General features: G+C 38.8%; 1 protein-coding gene across 3 annotated transcripts in view; it reads right to left on the bottom strand.

Moving 5' to 3' along the window:
* SPOPL (speckle type BTB/POZ protein like) overlaps positions 1-19,325 on the bottom strand; it is a 73,517-nt gene extending 54,192 nt beyond the window's left edge. Inside the window, exon 1 of one of the 3 annotated variants that reach the window (XM_001924688.6) lies at positions 19,090-19,255. The gene's annotated coding sequence lies outside the window, so the exon portion shown is untranslated. Of the gene's footprint in view, positions 1-19,089 lie in introns of all 3 variants that reach the window. The other 2 variants (XM_013983941.2, XM_021075289.1) reach the window with 2 other exon arrangements.

Genomic DNA, 20,349 nt, shown 5'->3' on the forward strand with positions numbered 1-20,349 from the left:
TAGAACTTATCTGTTTAAACTCACTGAAATACACCATAAGATCTGTGTATGAAACAATGGAAATTAAAAAAAAAAACTTTTTTTAAGGTTTAATAACCTTTGAATAAGTAGCCTTCTCTTTCTGGCCCTTAACTTTCTTATCTTCAGAAAGGGTGTAATTCTTCACTGAGAAAAATTACAGTAAGTATTAAAAGAGATAAGGTCTATAAAGTATTTACAGTAGTTTCTGTACAGTTAGCTGCCAATTCTGGATCCACTCACAGTAACATTCCTCCAAAATAAAAGCTATATTCTCTCTTCTCCTATACTCCCCCTCGTCTTTTTTATTTTAGGAAAAATATAAGTAAACATTTGATTAATGCTTTGGCCTCCATATTTTTTTAACAAAATCAAAATGGAGTCTTTTGCTTTCATATTTCTCCTCTTGCTTATTTAATTACGGTAAAAAATGCTTCAATTGGAATTCCCATCGTGGCTCAGTGGTTAACGAATCCAACTAGGAACCATAAGGTTGTGGGTTTGATCCCTGGCCTTGCTCAGCAGATTAAGGATCTGGCATTGCTGGGGCTGTGGTGTAGGCCGGCGGCTACAGCCCCAATTAGACCCCTAGCCTGGGAACCTCCATATGCCGCAGGTGCGGCCCTAGAAAAGGCAAAAAAAAAAAAAAAAAAAAAAAAAAGCTTCAATTACTTAAGACTTCTTTACCCATACTGCCCAAAATTAATCCACTATAGTTCCTTCCTCAAGAGCCTAAAGCTCCAATGAAAGGGAACAGAGTAACCAGTTGTCAGAGATTAGAGGTATAATAACTGTTCAAAGATTTGAAAAATATTCACCAATTCTGCAATTGTCAACTTCTAAAAATCAAGAATAGCCCAAGTGTCCTAATTACCTTTAAATAGCTTATTAAGAAACTACCATCCATAATTTATATAAAAAGTTATAATTCATTTCCTATATTACTTTCAAAGACAAACATATCTAATTAAAATTGGGGTAATTAATATCATACCTAAAAATACAACTGTATTAAAGTAACAGTTCCTTTTACTAGTTTTCAAATCACTTTTTTAAAAGTGTCTAAATTATGTTCTCTGTTCTAGAATTCCAGGACACTGGAACAATTTCACATCTGTCTAGCATTTACTTGAACAAACATTTATTAAGTATTTAAATAGGTCAAGCAAAGAGAAACAAAGATAAGGTCAGAAAGGCAAAAAACCAATAAAGCAGATAAAGTAGAGTTGCTAAAATCATATTCTTTTCTTACATCTGTGAAGGATCTAGAACAAGAAGTTGTATATAGTTGAAGAATTCTGACTTATTGCTATTGTTTCCAGACCACTTTTCCAACCTAATTAAAAAACTGTATGGCAACTGCATTAGTCCACTGTTAACAAAATTCTCTATATACTCTTCTCCCTTGCTATCACCTATTCACTCTCTTCCAGTTAGGCTCCTTTATGGAGGAGTTCAACCACTGTCTTCTTCACTCCTCCTGCCATCACCCTGGATGACTGCACTCCAGTGGACTTCAGACATACCAGCAGCAAAGCCTTTAATCTTTGTGAATGATCTCACCTACTTAACATTTTAGCAATCTTTTCCAAAGATTCTGACTTGGAAACTTAAATAACATTTCACTTATCTTCTTGGATAGCTTGACCAACTATGAAATAAACTTGAGTACATTTTAATAACTTATTCCTACTCTGTCATTAATTTAAATCCCCCAGTATCTCTTATTACCAGCACTTCATTGAGTCCTTCCCATTCTTTTTTTGGCCATGCCTGTGGCATATGGAAATTCCCAGGCCAGGGACTGAACATATGCCATAGCATCGATCCAAGCCTCTGCAGTGACAATGCTGGATCCTAAACCAGCTGTGCCACAAGAGAACACCATTCTCATTCTTCTTACTCTTTACCCCTTTACGGCTTCATCTCCTTCATTATCAAACTCAAATCCCATGATGCATCACTTCAAGATGTCCCTAGCAAGCAGTTTAAGGCATCACTCCTTTGTTCTTTTATCATAACAATGCTGTAAATCCTCCATTCTACGTCAATCTAAACACCTACTGTCTGCTCTGTTATTGGGTTGCTGAGCAATGGTATAGAAAATCTTTTAAAGAAGCTGCATAGTAGCTTCTTAAGGTATGCTTTCATTACAAACTACTTCCGTTTTTAACTAATTGATTTCAAAAGTGTTAGCTGCAAAATAAGTCTTACCAAATGAAATAATTAAACTAGAAATTTAGCTCCTCACTTATACCAGATTCATTTTAAGTGCTCAACAGACACAAGTGGCTAGTGGCTACTATAACGGAAAGTAGGGATCACAGAACATCACACAAAGCTTTATTAAATAGTGCTGCTTACTCATTCTTTGGCAGGACTACTGCTCAGCCACTATTTCAGCTTACATAACCTACAATTTCCCACTGACACCACTTACTGCCATCCTTTTGACTTCATGAATATTGTAAGCTGTGTGAACAATGGTACAGGCTGGTACACAAAGTGGTCAAAAGGGCAGAGGCATCAAATCTACCTCTATCATCACCTGAGACCAAAAGGAGTTGGTTGCCCCTAATCATTTATGACCCAGCTTACCTCCAATCATTGATATTCCCACTTCCATATTATCATTAAAGGAAGGTACTGATTATATTTTATCTGAGAAGAGTTAGGAAAAAAGGTGTACTTAGATTCCTTTCAGATTTTACAACCTATTAGAGACAGAACTTATTATTACACATGTACCTTACCTATCACTAGACTAGACCATGGTAGTAATGGGAAATAAAAATTCTACCAAACCCACTAAGGCTTATTTTAATGTAACTATTAACAATGGTATTTCATTAAAAATTAAACAGCCATTACAAATGTTAAATTGGACAAGATACTGGGACAAAAGACATAAACTACTACTATCCTAGACAAAAGCAGGAAAAATCATCATCCTTGAAAAAGGTAAGAGGATCTACCTCTTTTGGGACCACTAAATTATAAAATCTAGGGGGAAAAATGGGCACAATTGCATGTCTTAGGATAAAGGGTAGTAGGGAATCTATATGTATCATTACATCCTATGTGTCCATAACCATTAAAATGGCTTAATCATCCTCAAAGAAAAACATTTTCTTAATCAAAAATATTTCACACAGGTGCTTAGTTTATAGGAAGAAAAAAAGAATAAAAGAAAGAGAAAGGAGTTCCTGTTGTGGCTCAGTGGTTAACGAATCCGACTAGGAACCATGAGGTTTCGGGTTCAATCCCTGGCCTCGATCAGTGGGTTAAGGATCTGGCGTTGCCGTGAGCTGTGGTGTACGTCGCAGATGTGGCTCAGATCTGGCATTGCTGTGGCTGTGGCTGTGGCTGTGGTGGGCTGCTACAGCTCTGATTCGACCCCTAGCCTGGGAAGCTCTGGGTGTGGTCCTAGGAAAAAAAAGAAAGAAAGAAAGAAATTGAAAGAAAAAGAAATGAAGCAAAATGATCCATGAAAAGTAATGTGTTAGGAGACCCTGGATTTTTAAACTAGTCTTTTCTGAAATGATGTAACAAATGGTCAAACTGGACTAAACAAAAGCAGGCTATTGCCATCTACTTACCAGCCCTATCTCTCCAAGAAATGCTCTGCAAAATAAACTGAGTTGTACTCATACCTTACGGGAACACTAGGTACATGAATGCCATCTCAGCTCTTCTGAAGATGAGCTAACAATTCCAAGATTCTTATGACTAGCAATAGTCAGTAACTAGTTATGAATATGTAGAGCACAAATATTTAACAGCTGTGCGATCCAAGAAAAGTACTTTGTAGCAGTAAGAAGTAAGTCAGATACAAAAATACTAGTTCTAAAAAGGCATAAGACAATGTTAAAAAGGGAAAACTATGGGCTTACCTACAGTTATGAGTCTATGTGTGGGGTTTTCTTCTGTTTGTTTTTGGCCATACCCCTGGCATACGGGTGTGGGGCAGGGATAAAATCCAAACTGTAGCTGTGACCTTCACAACAGCTGCAGCAATACTGGAACCTTAACCTACGGTGCCAGGCAGGGGATTGAACCTGTGTCACTACAGGGACAAAGCCGGATTCTTAACCGACTGTGCCACAATTAGAACTCCTGTATGTGTGTCTTAATAGAAGAAATCAACAACCAATTATGATTCCCAAGAGGTACAGGAATGGTACTTCCCTCCATAAGATTCTAACATGATCTACATTCACTGGGGAATGAGAAGAGATTAACCACAATCCTAACCCTGAAAAAGATACACAGGCAGAAATATTTTCCACATCTTTGGTATTCACTATACAATTCAATAATAAAAAAAATACACGTTAGCAACGTTTTCTTCTGCGACAGAAGGAAAACTCCATAAATAACAAGAAGCTAAGTATAAAGCAAGACATAACATGCTATGGGTATATGGTAACATCTGCTCAACTTTCAAGTTCTGAAAACTAAGTAAGCTTTGCTGTGTAAGCTACATTTCCCTTATTTAAGGAGTACCAAAACCTAACAAAACAATGAATGAACATAACCTACAATCTGTGTAGACAGTCATGTAAGAGCAAGTGAGTTCCAGCATTATATAATTAGAGCTCTGGGCCATGCTATGGACTTAACAAAAGGGCCCACAAAACTTTTCACCAGCTTGCAAAACCTTAAAACATTTCCCAGGTTTAGCAATAGTTAGACCAAAACACACTAGTTGTCAGAAAGTCAGTAAACTATGTAGCGAAGCTCTAACAGTCACAAAAGTCATTTTCCTTAAATTATATTTTCTTTGTATTCTGCATCTTATCAACTGACAAGGCAACCATAATCATTTGATGGGTTTTATGAAAATAATCATGTCTTTATTCTACTTTCTCTTGGTGTGTACATGGGAGGGGTATGTAGGTACGAGTGAAGAAAGGAATCATGTTCATTTTCAAAAACTAGCAATATGATTTTTTTTTGTGTTTTTAGGGACGCACCTGTGGCATATGGAGGTTCCTAGGCTAGGAGTCACATTGGAGCTGTAGCTGCTGGCCTATGCCACAGTCATAGCAACGTGGGATCCAAGTCGAGTCTGCGACTTATACCACAGCTCATGGCAATGATGGATCCTTAACCCACTGAGCGAGGCCAAGCAGAAATCGAACCCGCATCCTCATGTATACTAATCAGATTTCTTTCTGCTGAGCCACTATAGGAACTCCATGAGAACAGCTAAATAAATAAAACAATATTAAGCAAATGTTCCAGAGTATGTGGGACAAATAAAATTCTTACTACCGAAAAGACTATAAATTGGTACAACCTTTTTGGAAAACACTGGGTAACATATACTAAAACTGAACAAAAGCACACACCATGGTCCAAAAATTCTACAAGATAGATACTGTACAGCAATATGTGCACATGTGCAGCAAAAGATATATGTACAAGAATATTCTGTAGGGGCACTATTCATTGTGACTCAAAACTGGAAACAACTATATTTCATCAACAGCAGAATGGGTAAATTATGGCATATATACATATGTGTGTATATATACAGATAGATCACATAAAAATTGATGTTTAGGGTAAGAAGCCAGACACAAGGGTGTTGATGCCATACGATGTTAAATGTTACATACATGTCTCTCAAATGTGTGTTATATTTAAGTTTACGTAAAATAAAAAAGTAAATAAATATTTAATAAATAAAACAGCAACTTTGATGCCTAATAATATCCTATTCCCAGTGCCATGTCCCCTCCACCTTAAAATTGGGACAGAACACTTTAAAATCTTCCCTCATGCTAATCTAATACATTTTTATATTAAAGCAAAAAAGGCTCCATTAAGGTAAAAAAATGTAAGAAGAGGAGTTCCCGTTGTGGCTCAGCAGTTAACGAATCTGACTAGGAACCATGAGGTTGTGGGTTCAATCCCTGGCCTTGCTCAGTGGGTTAAGGATCTGACAGTGCCCTGACCTGTGGTGTAGGCTGCAGACGTGGCTCGGATCCCCCGTTGCTGTGGCTCTGGCATAGGGCGGCGGCTATAGCTCCGATTTGACCCCTAGCCTGGGAACCTCCATATGCCACGGGAGCGGCTCAAGAAATGGCAAAAAGACAAAAAAAAAAAACAATGTAAGAAGAGTTAAATCCTTTTTAGGAGAAAACACTAATTTGATAAGAATTTTAACATCAAAGCTCTCCCTCTCCATCATTACCCTGTCCATTTGCAGATCTTCATCCTTCCATATGTCAAGTTCACTTTTCTCTGCTATTTATTTAGTAGAAGCATTTACAAAATAATGACTTACCCTAGCAAGGTAGTTATGGGAATTAAAACAAAAAGAGTGTGTGTATCAAGTTTTCAGCACTGTGTCTAAGCACTCAATGACTAGACATTATTTATAAATCTCAAATAGTGAGTCTTTCTGTCAAGGACCATTTTTAATTCATCACTGTAAACAGAGAACCCGCCATTTAATAGTTGGTCAATTTATGGAGTAAACGAATGATGTGAGCTCAAAACAAAAAGAATAGAATAAAAATAAGGCAAAAATAGGAATGGGGAAAAGTCAAGAAGTTCAAAGGCCTTAACCTAATTTTATATCAGGGTAAATGATAAGATTTTAAAATCAAATGAAGCAACAAAATCATGTTCACATCAAAACCATTAAAATAGAAACAAAAAACTATACTACTTTTCCTCTATGTGGAAGTCGGATGTTTTAACTAAAATTTAAACATGGTTCTTTAATATTGAAATCCTTTAAAAATATTTCTGAATAAGTTCCTTAAGAAGTTGACAGGAATCATAAGTATATCACGGGTTATTTTTAAGACATCCATCATAGCACATCAATATTCTGACGAAATATGTCATAACAGAAAGAAAAGAAAGCGGAGTTCCCGTCATGGCGCAGCAGAAATGAATCTGACTAGGAACCATGAGGTTGCAGGTTCGATCCACGGCTTTGCTCAGTGGGTTAAGGATCTGGCACTGCCGTGAGCTGTGATGTAGGTCGCAGACGTGGCTCGGATATGGTGTTGCTGTGGCTCTGGCTTAGGTCCTTGGCTACAGCTCCAATTAGACCCCTAGCCTGAGAACCTTCATATGCTGCAGGTGCGGTCCTCAAAAAACAGAAAACAAAACAACAGAAATAAAAGAAAGTTTCAGCTGAACCTTTATACAAAGGGTATTATTTTTATGAATTTAGACATCAATTTAGATATGAAAATGATCAAGACTGCAACCTTACATTAAACTTAAAAAGACAAATTAACAAAATATTTCAATCTCCATTGTGTGCACAAAATATCAACAAGCCTATGTGATAAGGTTCCTTTACCCTTCTTTACAAGCACATCACCTACTTATATATCTTAGATCAGAAATAGCATCACTGTTTTTAATTAACCAATATTTACACAAAGCATTTTAAGTGGAAAGCACTATTCCAAATAGAAATATCTCATTTGATTCTTACAATAGCTCTTACAAGTTAGGCACTATTATTTCCATTTTACAGAAAAGGACACTGAGGCAGAGATGCTAAGTAACTTGCCTAAACTCACAAAGCTATTAAAAAAAAAAAGCAGACTGGATACACTTTTAACCTCTATGCTATACTGCCTAGAGATCTCTGAAGGAAAGCAAAATTAAATTTCCCATCGTGACCCAGCAGAAATGAATTTGTCTAGTGTTCATGAGGACACAGGTTTGATCCCTGGCCCCACTCAGTGGGTTAAGGATCCTGCATTGCCCTGGGTTGTGGTGTAGGTTGCAGAAGCAGCTTGGATCCTGCGTTGCTGTGACTGCGGTGTACGCCGATGGCTGCAGTTCCGATTTGACCCCTAGCCTGGGAAACTCCATATGCCTAAAAAGGCAAAAAAAAAAAAAATAAATAAATAAATTTTTTTTTTTTATCTAGACTTCACTTGATGTTCAGAGGTTAGTTATTGAGGACCTTGGGGGATAACTGTAAAATAAAGCACCACTAATGGCACATTTAATAAATTCTGACATTCATTCTTTTTCATATTTTAACATGTCTGAAATTGACAGTACTTTACAATTATAATTGACAGTGTTCTCTCTCTCTCTGGAGTACATAAAATAATGGTGCATCTGATAATCAACAGAAAAAAGCTTGATTAAAATCATGATTAAAAAGCGTATGGCATGACCTATATCTAATGGGTTAGTGATAACAAGTCAATGAGGTAAAATATCTAAAGTACTTGACAAGTGTGATACAAGTGCTTACATTAATTTTTTTTTTTTTAATTTATAGTGGATTTACAATGTTGAGTTAGTTTCAGGTATACAGCAGAGTAATACAGTTATACATATACATACATTCATTCTTTTTCAGATTATTTTCCCATATAGGTTACTACAGAATATTGAGTAGAGTTTCTTGTGCTATACAGTAGTTATCTATTTTATAAATTGTGGTGTGTATATGTTAATCCCAAACTCTGAATTTATCCCTCTCCCCACGTTGCCCCTTTGGCAACCATATGTTTGATTTAGAGATCTGTGAGTCTGTTTCTATTTTATAAATAAATTCATTTGTACCATTTTATTAGATTCTGCATATAAATAATACCATATGATATTATTTGTCTTTGTCTAACTTACTTCACTTAGTATAATCTCTATGTCTATCTCCATGTTGCTGCAAATGGCATTATTCTTTTCTTTTCTATTTTTCCTTTTCTGGCTGCCTTGTGGCATATGGAGTTACCTCAGATTGGAGATGCAGTTGTGACCTACACCACAGTGGAGGCAATGCTAAATCCTTTAACCCACTGTGCTGGGCTGGGGACTGAACCTGTGTCCTGGAGCTATAGACACATAGCTGGATCCTACTGCACCAGAATGGGAACTCCTGCAAATGGCATTATTTCACTTTTTATGGCTGAGTACAACTATTCCATTGTATATATGCATCACCCCTTCTTTATCTATTCCTCTGTCAATGGCCATTTAGGTTGCTTCCATGTTTCCATGTCTTGGCTATAATAAATAGTGCCACAATGAACACTGGGGTGCATATATCTTTTCAAATTACGGTTTTCTCTGGATATGTGCCCATTAGTGGAAAAGCTGGATCATGTTATTCTATATTCAGTTTTTTGAGGAACCTCCATACTGTTTCCCATAGTGGTTGTACCAATTTACATTCCCACCAACAGTGTAGGAGGGTTCCTTTTTCTCCACACCCTCTCCAGCTTTTACTGTTTGTAGACTTTTTGATGATGGCTGTTCTGAATGGTGTGAGGTGGTATCTCATTGCAGTTTTGATTTGCATTTCTCTAGTAATTAGTGATGTTCAGCATCTTTTCATATGCTTTTTGGCCATCTGTCTTCTTTGGAGAAATGTCTATTTAGATCTTCTGCCTATTTTTTGATTGGGTTGTTTGTTTTTTGACATAGAGCTGCATGAGTTGTTTAACTGTCACTGTTTGCAGATATGATACCATACACAGATAATCCTAAAGATGCTATCAGAAAACTACTAGAGCTCATCAGTGGATTTGGTAAAGCTGCAGGATACAAAATTAATACACAAAAATCTCTTGTATTTCTATACACTAACAAAAGATCAGAAAGAGAAATTAAGGAAACAATCCCATTTACCATCACATCAAAAAAAAATAGGAATAAACATATCTAAGGAGGCAAAAGATCTGTACTCTGAAAATTATAAGATGCTAAAGAAAGAAAGTGAAGATGACACAGAAAGATATACCATGTTCTTGGATTGGAAGAATCAATATTGTCAAAATGGCTACACTAATCCAAGGCAGTCTACAGAGTCAATGCAATCCCTATCAAATTACCAATGGCCTTTTTCACAGAACTAGAACAAAAAATTTTAAAATTTGTATGGAAACACAGACCCCAAATAGCCAAAGCAATTTTGAGAGAGAAAAATGGAGCTGGAGGAAATCAGGCTCCCTAACTTCAGATATATTACAAAGCTACATTCATCAAAACAGTATGGTACCAGCCCCAAAACAGTAATACAGATCAATGGAATAGGACAGAAAGCCAGAGATAAACCCATGTACCTATGGTCAACTAATCTATGACAAAGGAGGTAAGACTATATAATGGAGAAAAGAGAATCTCTTCAAAAAGTGGTGCTGGGGAAACTGGACAGCCACATGTAAAAGAATGAAATTAGAACATTCTATAACACCATACACAAAAATAAACTAAAAATGAATTAAAGTCCTAAATGTAAGGCCAGGTAAAACTCTTAGAGAAAAACATAGGCAAAACACTCTTTGACAGAATGGCAGTGACATCTTTTCAGATCCACCTCCTAGAGTAATGAAATAAAAATAAACAATGGAACCTAGTTAGACTTTAAAGTTTCTGCACAGCAAAGGAAACCATAAACAAAACAAAGAAAACCCAAAGAATGGGAGAAAATATTTGCAAATGAAGCAACCAACAAGGGATTTATCTCCAAAATATATAAGCATCTCATGAAGCTCTGTATTAAAAAAAAAAGTGCTTTAAAAAGGCTATTTCTTTTCTATAACTAAAATGACCTATGAGGAAATTCCATGTAAAGGTAAGTTTACACTGCAGTAAGTTGTCAGTTTCTCAGACTCATGTTTAACTTATCCTGGTTCTATTCTGCTAGGGAAAAATACTGATTTCTTGATACAGTTTGATGAAGAAACAAGAGACTCTGGGTGGCAGGTGAGGCAGAGAGACAAAACAGCAGTGAAAGTGAGACACCTGAGAAGATAAAAATTATTAACAGTAAAGCATAAATCAAGATACCTTTCAAATAGCATTTGATTCAAAGCATTTCTCAAATGCCACTGCTAAAAGGCTCACATGGAAATGTATCTTCACTTAAAAAAAAATACACTTTAAATAAATCAGAAATGACCAAGTCTGATTGGTGTGTGCCCATGCTCTATTTGAGCTTTTCTAATAAAACAGGACATGTTAAACTTAACCACCATGCTGAATACCTGGTTAACAAATGTTTGAACTAAGCTGAAACCAAAAAATTTTAATTAAATACAACTCAATTCATTTAAATACTCCTGTGTCAATACTTGCCTTGATAATTTCAGGATGAATCAATATTCAATTTTTTGGTTTGCTTTTGTCTTAAAGGATGAAAACTTGCTTTTGGAGGAAATTCCCATTAAAGCACAAAAAAACTATCCAAATTTAACTGAAAAAACCAACTGCACACTTTACCTTAAAAATCACTTAATTTTGATGAGAAAGGAGGTACAAAGAAGGCATTTTCACAAGGAAAAACTGTGAAATTTGCTTCAGAAAACACAAGCAGACAGCAAACAATGGCATCTTCATTAACAAACCTTTTCGTCTTTTCTAGGGCTGCAACCTTGGCATATGGAGATTCCCAGGTTAAGGGTAGAAGAGCTGCTGGCCTATGCCAGAGCCACAGCACCTATGGATCCAAGTTGTGTCTGCAACCTACACCACAGCTCACAGCAACACCAGATCCTTAATCCACTGAGCAAGGCCAGGGATCAAACCTGCAACCTCATGGTTCCTAGTCGGATTTGTTAACCACTGAGCCACGACGGGAACTCCAACAAATCTCAAATAACATTTTATATAAGCCAACTCTACTCCAATAAAATTAAATTAAAAAAAAAGAAGGAGCTCCCATCATGGGTCAGGGGTTAATGAACCTGACTATTATCCATGAGGATGCAGTTCCATACCTGGCTTTGCTCAGTGGGTTAAGGATCTGGAGCTCCCATGAGCTGTGGTATAGGCTGCAGATGAGGCTTAGATCACCCATTGCTATGGCTGTGGTGTAAGGTTGGAGGCTGTGCTCTGATTTGACCCCTAGCCTGAGAACTTACATATGCTGCAGGTGCAGTCCTAAAAAAAAAAAAAAAAAAAAAAAAAAAAAAAAAGTATTTTTTAATGGCCACACCTGTAGCATATGGAAAAATTAATATTTTAAAAGCATCTTACTACTTTTCAGTTACACTATCACCTTTCTGATCTTGTATTACCTATTATCAGATTGAAGAAACCTTTCTTTTTGTTGCTGTTATTTTTATCCCTATATTACTTTCACTTCAAATGTATAAACAACTATCTCAAACACAGTTTGAGGCAATACAATTTTATATCTGTGGATAAATTTTTTTTTTAATTCTGCTCTTTTTTACATATGCCAAGTTCTATTTCATATAGTTATATAATACAATTCAGAATTTAATGCTAATAATTGTCCTGTCCCCCTTTAGAACTTGTATGCAAGTCTGAAGGCTATATATATAAAAGGTCTGGGAGAGTGTACCTGAAAAACCATAATAACATATGAAAAGCATATAGCTGTCATGCAAGAATTCAGTAAGATTTTAAAAACTAAAAACTAGGGAGAAGAGCAAAAGCCAGTAAGAACTAATAAAAATAAATTTTTAGGAGTTCCCATCGTGCCTCAGTGGTTAACGAATCCGACTAGGAACCATGAGTTTGCGGGTTTGATCCCTGGCCTGGCTCAGTGGCTTAAAGATCTGGTGTTGCAGTGAGCTGTGACGTCCGTCGCAGACGTGGCTAGGGGGCTCGGCTCTGGCGTTGCTGTGGCTCTGGAAGAGGCCAGCAGCTACGGCTCTGATACGACCCCTCCATATGCTGCGGGTGCAGCCCTAAAAAAAAAAAAAAAGACAAAAATAAATAAATTTTTAAAGTTACAATTTTCTTAATGTAAAATGTTAAGGAAGACTGCCTTAGCAGATCAGAATAAAATGTTTCTACAAAAACTCTGGAAGGTATTTTTAGAAGCTAAAGTTCTAGAGAGATCACCCTCCTGTTATTTTAAAGCAGATGTCTTCTAGAACCTTTATTTACTATGTTTTTAAAATCCATTTTAACATCATTTTCCCTTCTAATACACTATTTCCTATGAGACCTTAATCTTTTCAATTATGGTTTTGCCAACTGCAGTATTCTTCAGAAAGTAACCCCTAAATATGAACTGTGCTCTACTGTGGTGCAAGATTTATGTCTAGAGGCATTTAGACAACTATCTAAAATAGCATTTAAGGTACGAGGAGACTGTTATTCCACTGAGCCCCAAAGTACCGTCATTGACCGTATATCAGATGTTTAGAAATAAACTCTTAGCAATTCTTCCCAAGGCCTTAATTTTTAGTTCTCTAAATCTGAGAAAAAGTTGTACATTTAAATTTTCTCCCATCAAAAAAATCATTAAAGCATAACTAAAATATTTAAGTTAAACTAATGATTCTATAAGTACAAGTAAAATACAACCAGCAAAAACTGAACACCACCTTAGATGACAAATACCACAATAAAGAAAATCTTTACATCTTGAAGACATCAGACAATATCTCCATGTTTGGCAACTTATTGGGTGGTGATATTAATTAAAACAGCAAACAAAAAGGTACAAGTTCAAGAGAAAAACTTTTGAATGGTATGGCCAGCCTCTTTAACCTATCACCTATATGCTATAGCCACAATCCCTTGGCTTTGCAGACTTTCAAAATAAACTCCTCTACCACTGCACCATCCTCTCTGTCTCTCCACTTGTCTTTCACTCTGCCCAACACTAACTTTCTTTAGAAAGCCTTCCCTACGGTCCCCTTCTCTGTCCCCTTCTCTGTGCATACAAGGCAACCTGAATAAATTGCTATGACAGCACTAATCACACTAAACAATATTTACTTGTCTATTGCCTCTAGTTTTTGTGGTCTAATTCCATCCTCAAAAGTCTAGTATTCAATGCCTGATAGTACTTAAAAGACATATTCTATTTGAATACATTCTGAATGAATGAGCTTGAGAGGCTTACAGAATCAGATGGTGATAAACAGAAACATGGGTCTGAGTTCAGGAAGGAAGATGATGGCTCATGCCACAGATACAATTTTCCCCTAAATTTAGGATTGCTGCTTTGGCAGATTAAGACAAAATTCACTGTCAAATAATTTATGGATGAACTGACTAAAGAGACATATAAAAATTTCCTTTCTCCATGTTGCTAAACACAATATATACCTTTTAGTTTCCAACTTAATTATTTTCTCAGCTTCATTCAAAACAATTGACTGCCACTACCTCTTTCTGTGTACTGCCCTGGCTTCAGTGATGCTAAGGAAAATTTCCTCTAACCTCTGGCTACACCTTATCTCCTTTGCTCCATTTCTTTTTCTCAATGTTAAATGCTGAGGAGTCATAGGAGACCACATTCCTTTATCTTCTCTCTCTACACTCTCTTAGACAATCTCATACCTCTCCTTCCACATGAAGACATCCATTATCAGCTATAAACTGCTTTTTTTCCCAAATGAATTATGATCAATACTCCCAAGTTCCAGAAACTAACAAAAAACTGCTCCTCCTCCAGCATTCTGTATGTTAAAAGGAAATCAGTCTTCTCTCCCAGATCCCCAAACCTAATCCATTACCAGATCCTATCAACTTTAATTCCCCAATGATTGTCAAATCCAGCTACTTTATCTCTATCACTGCCAATCTGGACAGAGACTCAATCATCTCTTGCCTGAATTACTATAATAGCTGAATTCAATTCTATTCAAAGTGTGACCTGTGGACCAATAATGATCCATGAAATATTGCTATTGATATGAGACAAGGTAAATATAGAAAGTAAGAGTGAACATTTAGAAATTTTTATAGCAAACTGACAGACACCGCCACATCCATTTTACTGTATGATACTAAATGATAAGCACAAACTAGAAAGTAAAAAACAAAACAAAACAGGTCTTTCACCACAGATAAGTTTAGGTAGCACTGGCCTAACTGGTCTCCCTGCCTTAACACTTGCCCTCCACTCTGGCCTCTAAAGAGCAGCCAAGCGATGTTTTTAAAGCAAAAAATGAAGTAACTTGTTCAGTTGTTTAAGAGTCTCCAGTGGCTTCCCACTGTTCTTAGGATTAAGTACAAAATGCTTAGCAATGATTGGCTGCACTGTGATCTGCTCCTATCTTGTTTCACATCATCAAGCCTCATGTGCTAAGGTCTAGCCTCTATGGGACTTTCTAATTCTAGAACGTTGAAATTGCCAGCATCACTTAGGAAACTCAAGTTCATCCTTCAGGCTTCAGTCCAAAAGTCATTTCTTCAAACAAATGTTCCTTGATACATTAGTGGGCTTTCATTGTTTATAATAATTTTCCTTTGTGGCAGTAATTATTACTTTTGTATTTATTTGCTGAGTTTCTTTATTCCTTAACCGGCATAAAGATTCTTTTTTTTTAACCACCACGAATACAGATACATTCTTTTCCTAACATGTCACCAGAGCCTACCACAGTGCCTGTCACACATCAGGTGTTCAATAAACTCTTGCTAAGTGAATAAATCTAAGTTAGGAAACAAAAACAGTGAGCAGCTAGAGTTCTTGTTGTGGCTCAGGGGTAACAAACCCAACTAGTATCCAGGAGGTTGTGGGTTTGATCCCTGGCCCCACTCAGTGGGTTAAGGATCTGGCATTGCCGTGAGCTGCGGTGTAGGTTACAGACGTGGCTTGGATCTGGTATTGCTGTGGCTATGTTGTAGGCCAGTAGCTAAAGCTCCCATTTGACCCCCAGCTTGGGAACCTCCATACGCCACGGAGAGGCCCTAAATTAAAAACAAAACAAAACAACCCCTGCCCACCCAAAAAACAAAAACAGTGAGCAGGACCACTGAAATGCATGCAAATGTCTTCAATATCTAATCATATGTGAGACTTTGGGTAAATCTGTATACAGGTGCCTTACAAAAGTCAAATCTCCTTGGCTTCCCTAAACAACCTAAAAAGATAAGGAAACTTCACTGTTGAGAGTTTTGTTTTTCTTCCTGTCTTTTTAAGGCCACAACCGCAGTATATGGAAGGTCCCAGGATAGGCGTCAAATCAGAGCTATAGCTACAGGCCTATGCCATAGTCACAGCAACGCCAGATATGAGCCACCCTGTGACCTACACTGCAGCTCAGGGAAATGCCAGATCCTTAATCCACTGAGCAGGCCGGGGATAGAACCAGCAACCTCATGGATATGAGTCGGGGGTCATTAACACTGAGCCACAACGGGAACTCCAAGAAAGACTTTTTTAAAAAAAAATTTTTTTAAAAAGATTTTTCAGAAAGGTGAAGAATCTTGTCTAAAGTAACAAAAAAAATTGGAAGGTTGGATGGTCTAAGAGGCAACAAAGGGTAATAGACTCTACAATCTTATTGCCTGGCTCGCATTGCTGTGCGATTTTGTGGAAGTTAAGTAATCTGTTTCTCAGGTTCCTCATTTGTGAAATGGAGTCGTCAAAGGACTGTTGTGAAGTTTAAACAAGTTAATACATATAAACCATCTGAAACTGTGGCTGGCACAGTGCTTTTTCAGTGCCACTCTAAATACAAATTACAAAAAAAAAGCAGAGTCTGTGTTCTCTGATGAAGCTTTTCTCAAAGACTTAAACCTTACAGAAACTGAGTTAAGTGACCATTTCCTCAGTTCTCTCTCCCTCTCAAGGATAAGTTAGGTGCTCAGGAGAGTAGTTAATTCATTACATACCTTGGATGCTTTAGAGCATTAAGGTGTATGAAGTAGGTGCTCATTAAATGTTTTGGGGAAGAATGAATATTTACAAAACAAAAAAAGATAGTGCTCAGCACAGCATTGACACTAATCGTCAATTTTACTCCACTCCTTTTTACAAACTTTGAAAAAATGATTTGAAAGGAGGGAGTCATTTTTCTTGAACTGGGGAAGTCTGTGAAAGTCTTTTCAAAGCCCCAAATGCAGAATACAGACAGTGGGAAAGCCAATGCTGGCAGGGCCTATGTGGAAATAGTAAGAGGTAGAAGATAGGCAGAATTCGGATATGCAGGGGAAAGAGCAAAGGTTATTCTAGGCCAGGGATTAGCATAAGCAAAGGCAATGTTACCCAAAGTTTAAGGTATATTCCATTGGTGACATAAAAAGAGATATTAAACTATACACAGACAAACATCTGTTTTTTTTGATAATTCTATATGCACACATTTTTATGTGTAACTAGGACAGAAAATTGTGATTTCAAACTTCTACTGCTTATAACAACATTAAAGTTAACAGTACCTTTTTGGATTTTTTAAAGTGAATTGTTCAAAAAAATATCAAGAAAATAATAATGTACAGGAGACTGAGTAAATATGACAGGATTTTAAAGAGTAAAATCTGGGAAACATCAAAGCATGGTCAAGTGAATAAGACATAACATGTTAATAAGAGAAAACCCACCAGTCTTCTGAATGAGGCCAAAGCTCTATCTTAAATCAATTTAAAATAAAGGACACTGTGTGTGTTGGTGGTATAGTGGTGAGCATAGCTGCCTTCCAAAATAAAGGACAGGTAGGAGTGAAGTATCCAACCAGTTTTGCATATTTAATTGTAGTACTAAAATTCTTATTGGTAAAATCTTTATTTTTCACTATGATAAATCTGCTACATAATTCAATGTCAGTTATTCTCAAAACAAAGATAAAATTTTTATACTTTTAAACAGGTACCTGAAAATAGTCCTGACCTGCTTGTAGCCTGGTTAACTTCACCTTAAAATAGGGAGCTAAAACTCTGTACTTTTTACATCAAAAGGAATTAATTTATACAGTAATAAAATACAAATCATAGCTAAATCACAAAGGGTGTTAAATAAAAAAGCACAAAAAGATAGCTTTCCATTTCCACCTTCCTCCCTCAAAATTAATCTACCAATAGCCACACTAAAGCAAGCTAAGAGATGATGATAGAGAACATTTATTGAACTCTTACCATGTACCTGGCACTGCTGTATTTTACCTGCCTTAAGTTATGCAATTATCGCCACCATCTTATGGAGTACATCACTATCCCCATTCTACAGCTGTAACAGTACTGAGGCACAGAGAGATTAAGATTAAATAACTTGCCCAAGGCCAGAGCTGGTAGATGGAAAGGCAGGGGTTTAGATCCTGGCAGTTAGGCTACAAGTCTGAACTTTTAACCAAAGGGCACCAGTTCTCTCAAGAATAACACAATGATAATTTGAAATAGTCCAGCTTGATCGTTATGGCAAGAGAAATATAATTTCCCAAGGTATGAATCTTTTATTACTTAAGTTTCTAGTGTAAGAAACAGGAGATTCAGCTACAAGGAAAAACTGGTAAGATGAATATTATCATGAAACAATCTAGGCCAGGAGTATTCAAATACAGACAAATCATCAAAAGTATGGCTGAATGACACTATTCACAGAGAAAGAAGCCAAAAGTTGGGATAAGCAGAAGGTGAATCCTATTTCTACTGGATCTACTGCTTTGAGGGAGAAAATTCTACCATGCCCATCCCTGTCTGTGATTCAATACACAACTGCATAGATTGAAGAGGAGTAGTGAAGGGATAAGGCTAGCAAAAGAGAGTAGAAAAGGGGGAAGTCAGGACTTGGACCCTGAACCAGAGTTAGCTTGATGTCCCTGGTGAGAGAGAATTTATGAGACAGCAACGTGCGCCTGGAGGTAGGGAGGTTAAGGGCATGACCACTGGGGTGGAGGTACCGAGTGGTCTGGCTGGAGGGCAGAGGATTCATCCTAAAATGGGCTAAGATGGATAGTTTCGACGGTGGACGTTTGGGACAAGAGGTATGGAAAAGAATAGGGGGTGGGGGGGCAGTTTCTCGCTTTGGGCAGTGCCCCGGGTGGGAAGAGACGTGGTATAAAGGGGCGGGCGTGGAGGTCTACAGGTATAAAGGGGGGAGACTGGGAAAGGAAAGGAGGCAGGGCTTGTGGGGGGAAAGTCGGGGGGACCCAGGTACGCGGAAGCTGGGAAATAAATGGGGGGGTGATTCCCAGGGGAAGTAGAGACTCGCGAGGTTTGGTAGGTCCGGGGGCGGGGGTGAGGCTGAGAGACGGGAGCGTGAGGTACGCCTCAGGACCGGGGGTCCTGGACCCGGAGCGATGGGGGCGCCGAGATGAGGGAAGGGGAGGCCGCTAGGCTGCAGTGCAGGTGAGTCCTGGGGAACAAGGGGTAGCAAGAGGCCAAGGCTGCGGCGGGGACCCCGGAGGGGGGAGGGGCACCTACCCAGACGTGCGGGGCGGCGGCGGGCAGTCCCGGCGGAGGCTCCTCTCCCGCAGAGGCGGCGGAGGTGATGGCGGCGAGTCCCTGTGGCGGCCGCCTCCGCCGAACCGCATCCCTTCTCCCCGGCCCGCCCTCCTCCCTGTCTCCCGCTTCTAAACTTCTTCCTCGGGATAAACAAATCCGCCGCCAGGGGCGGCCGCCTCCGCCGCTCCCGCCCCCGCGCACCGCCCCCCCCGCCCCGGGCCCGTCCGGGCTCCAGCTTCCGAGTTGCGACTCCAGCCTCAGCCCCAGCCCGCGAGGGCGCGTGCGCGCGGCGGCGGCGTCGGCTGGCGAAGCTCTTCCTCCCTCCCTCCCGCGCCGGGCATTTCCGGGCCGGGCCGGATCCGCCGCCGGGTTTTGAATGTAGTCGCCGCGGTTTGCGCTGAGCCCTGGGCTCCCAGTCGGGCGAGCTCCTCTCGTCTCCCCAACTTTGGCCTAGCTTAAAACTTTCCTTACCTAAAAAGCCCAGTGACAGCGCCTTTTAACAGGTCTAATTGATCCGGGTCGGGTGAGGGCGGCTGCCGTTTCTGCGCACGGTTTCCTTAGGGCCGTACCAAGTTAGAAAGCCAAGGTTTAACTTGTGCTGAGCCAAGAACTGTATAAACTGCTAAAACAAAAACAGCAGTATATAGTCTGGTAGACTAATGAAGTGCCACGGTCGAACGGTTTTCGGTTGGAGGAGATGAGCCTGCAGTCTCGGACTAGGGAGGGGAGAGGTCCGCCGAAGGGCTTCTGAGGATGCTTACGAAGCACAGATTTGGCGGCATCCTGAGGCTGTGAGTTGGTAAATAGAGCTCTGTCTAAGCAAATGCCTTCAGAGATGAGGGGACTGCCTCCTGGAGTTCAGAGAAAGGTGACATCGGTGCTAAATGGGCAGTCTTATTCACAAAAAACGTGCGTGGAATACAATCAACGCCAGACAGATTTTTAGAAAGGATAAGTAAGACCAGCAAGATCAGAGTTCAGAGCTGCCTTAGGCCAAGAGTTAAAAAGCAGAAGTGAGCTTTGACGTGTTGAGGATTGTGGGGAGAGGAAATGTTAGTGCAGAATTTCACGTTCTCCAAAACAAAACCCCGGTTAAACAAAAACCAGTTAAACGGTGAAAATTACATGTAATTTTTGCCCAGACCTTTTAGCTATGTCAACCCCTTATCACTCACTCACGCCTTGTCTTTTACTAATCAGCCATTATTAGGCACTAATGTAATATGTTGAAGGAATCAA

This window comes from Sus scrofa, chromosome 15 (assembly GCF_000003025.6).
Source record: "Sus scrofa isolate TJ Tabasco breed Duroc chromosome 15, Sscrofa11.1, whole genome shotgun sequence".
In the NCBI taxonomy this organism is placed as follows: Eukaryota; Metazoa; Chordata; class Mammalia; order Artiodactyla; family Suidae; genus Sus; species Sus scrofa.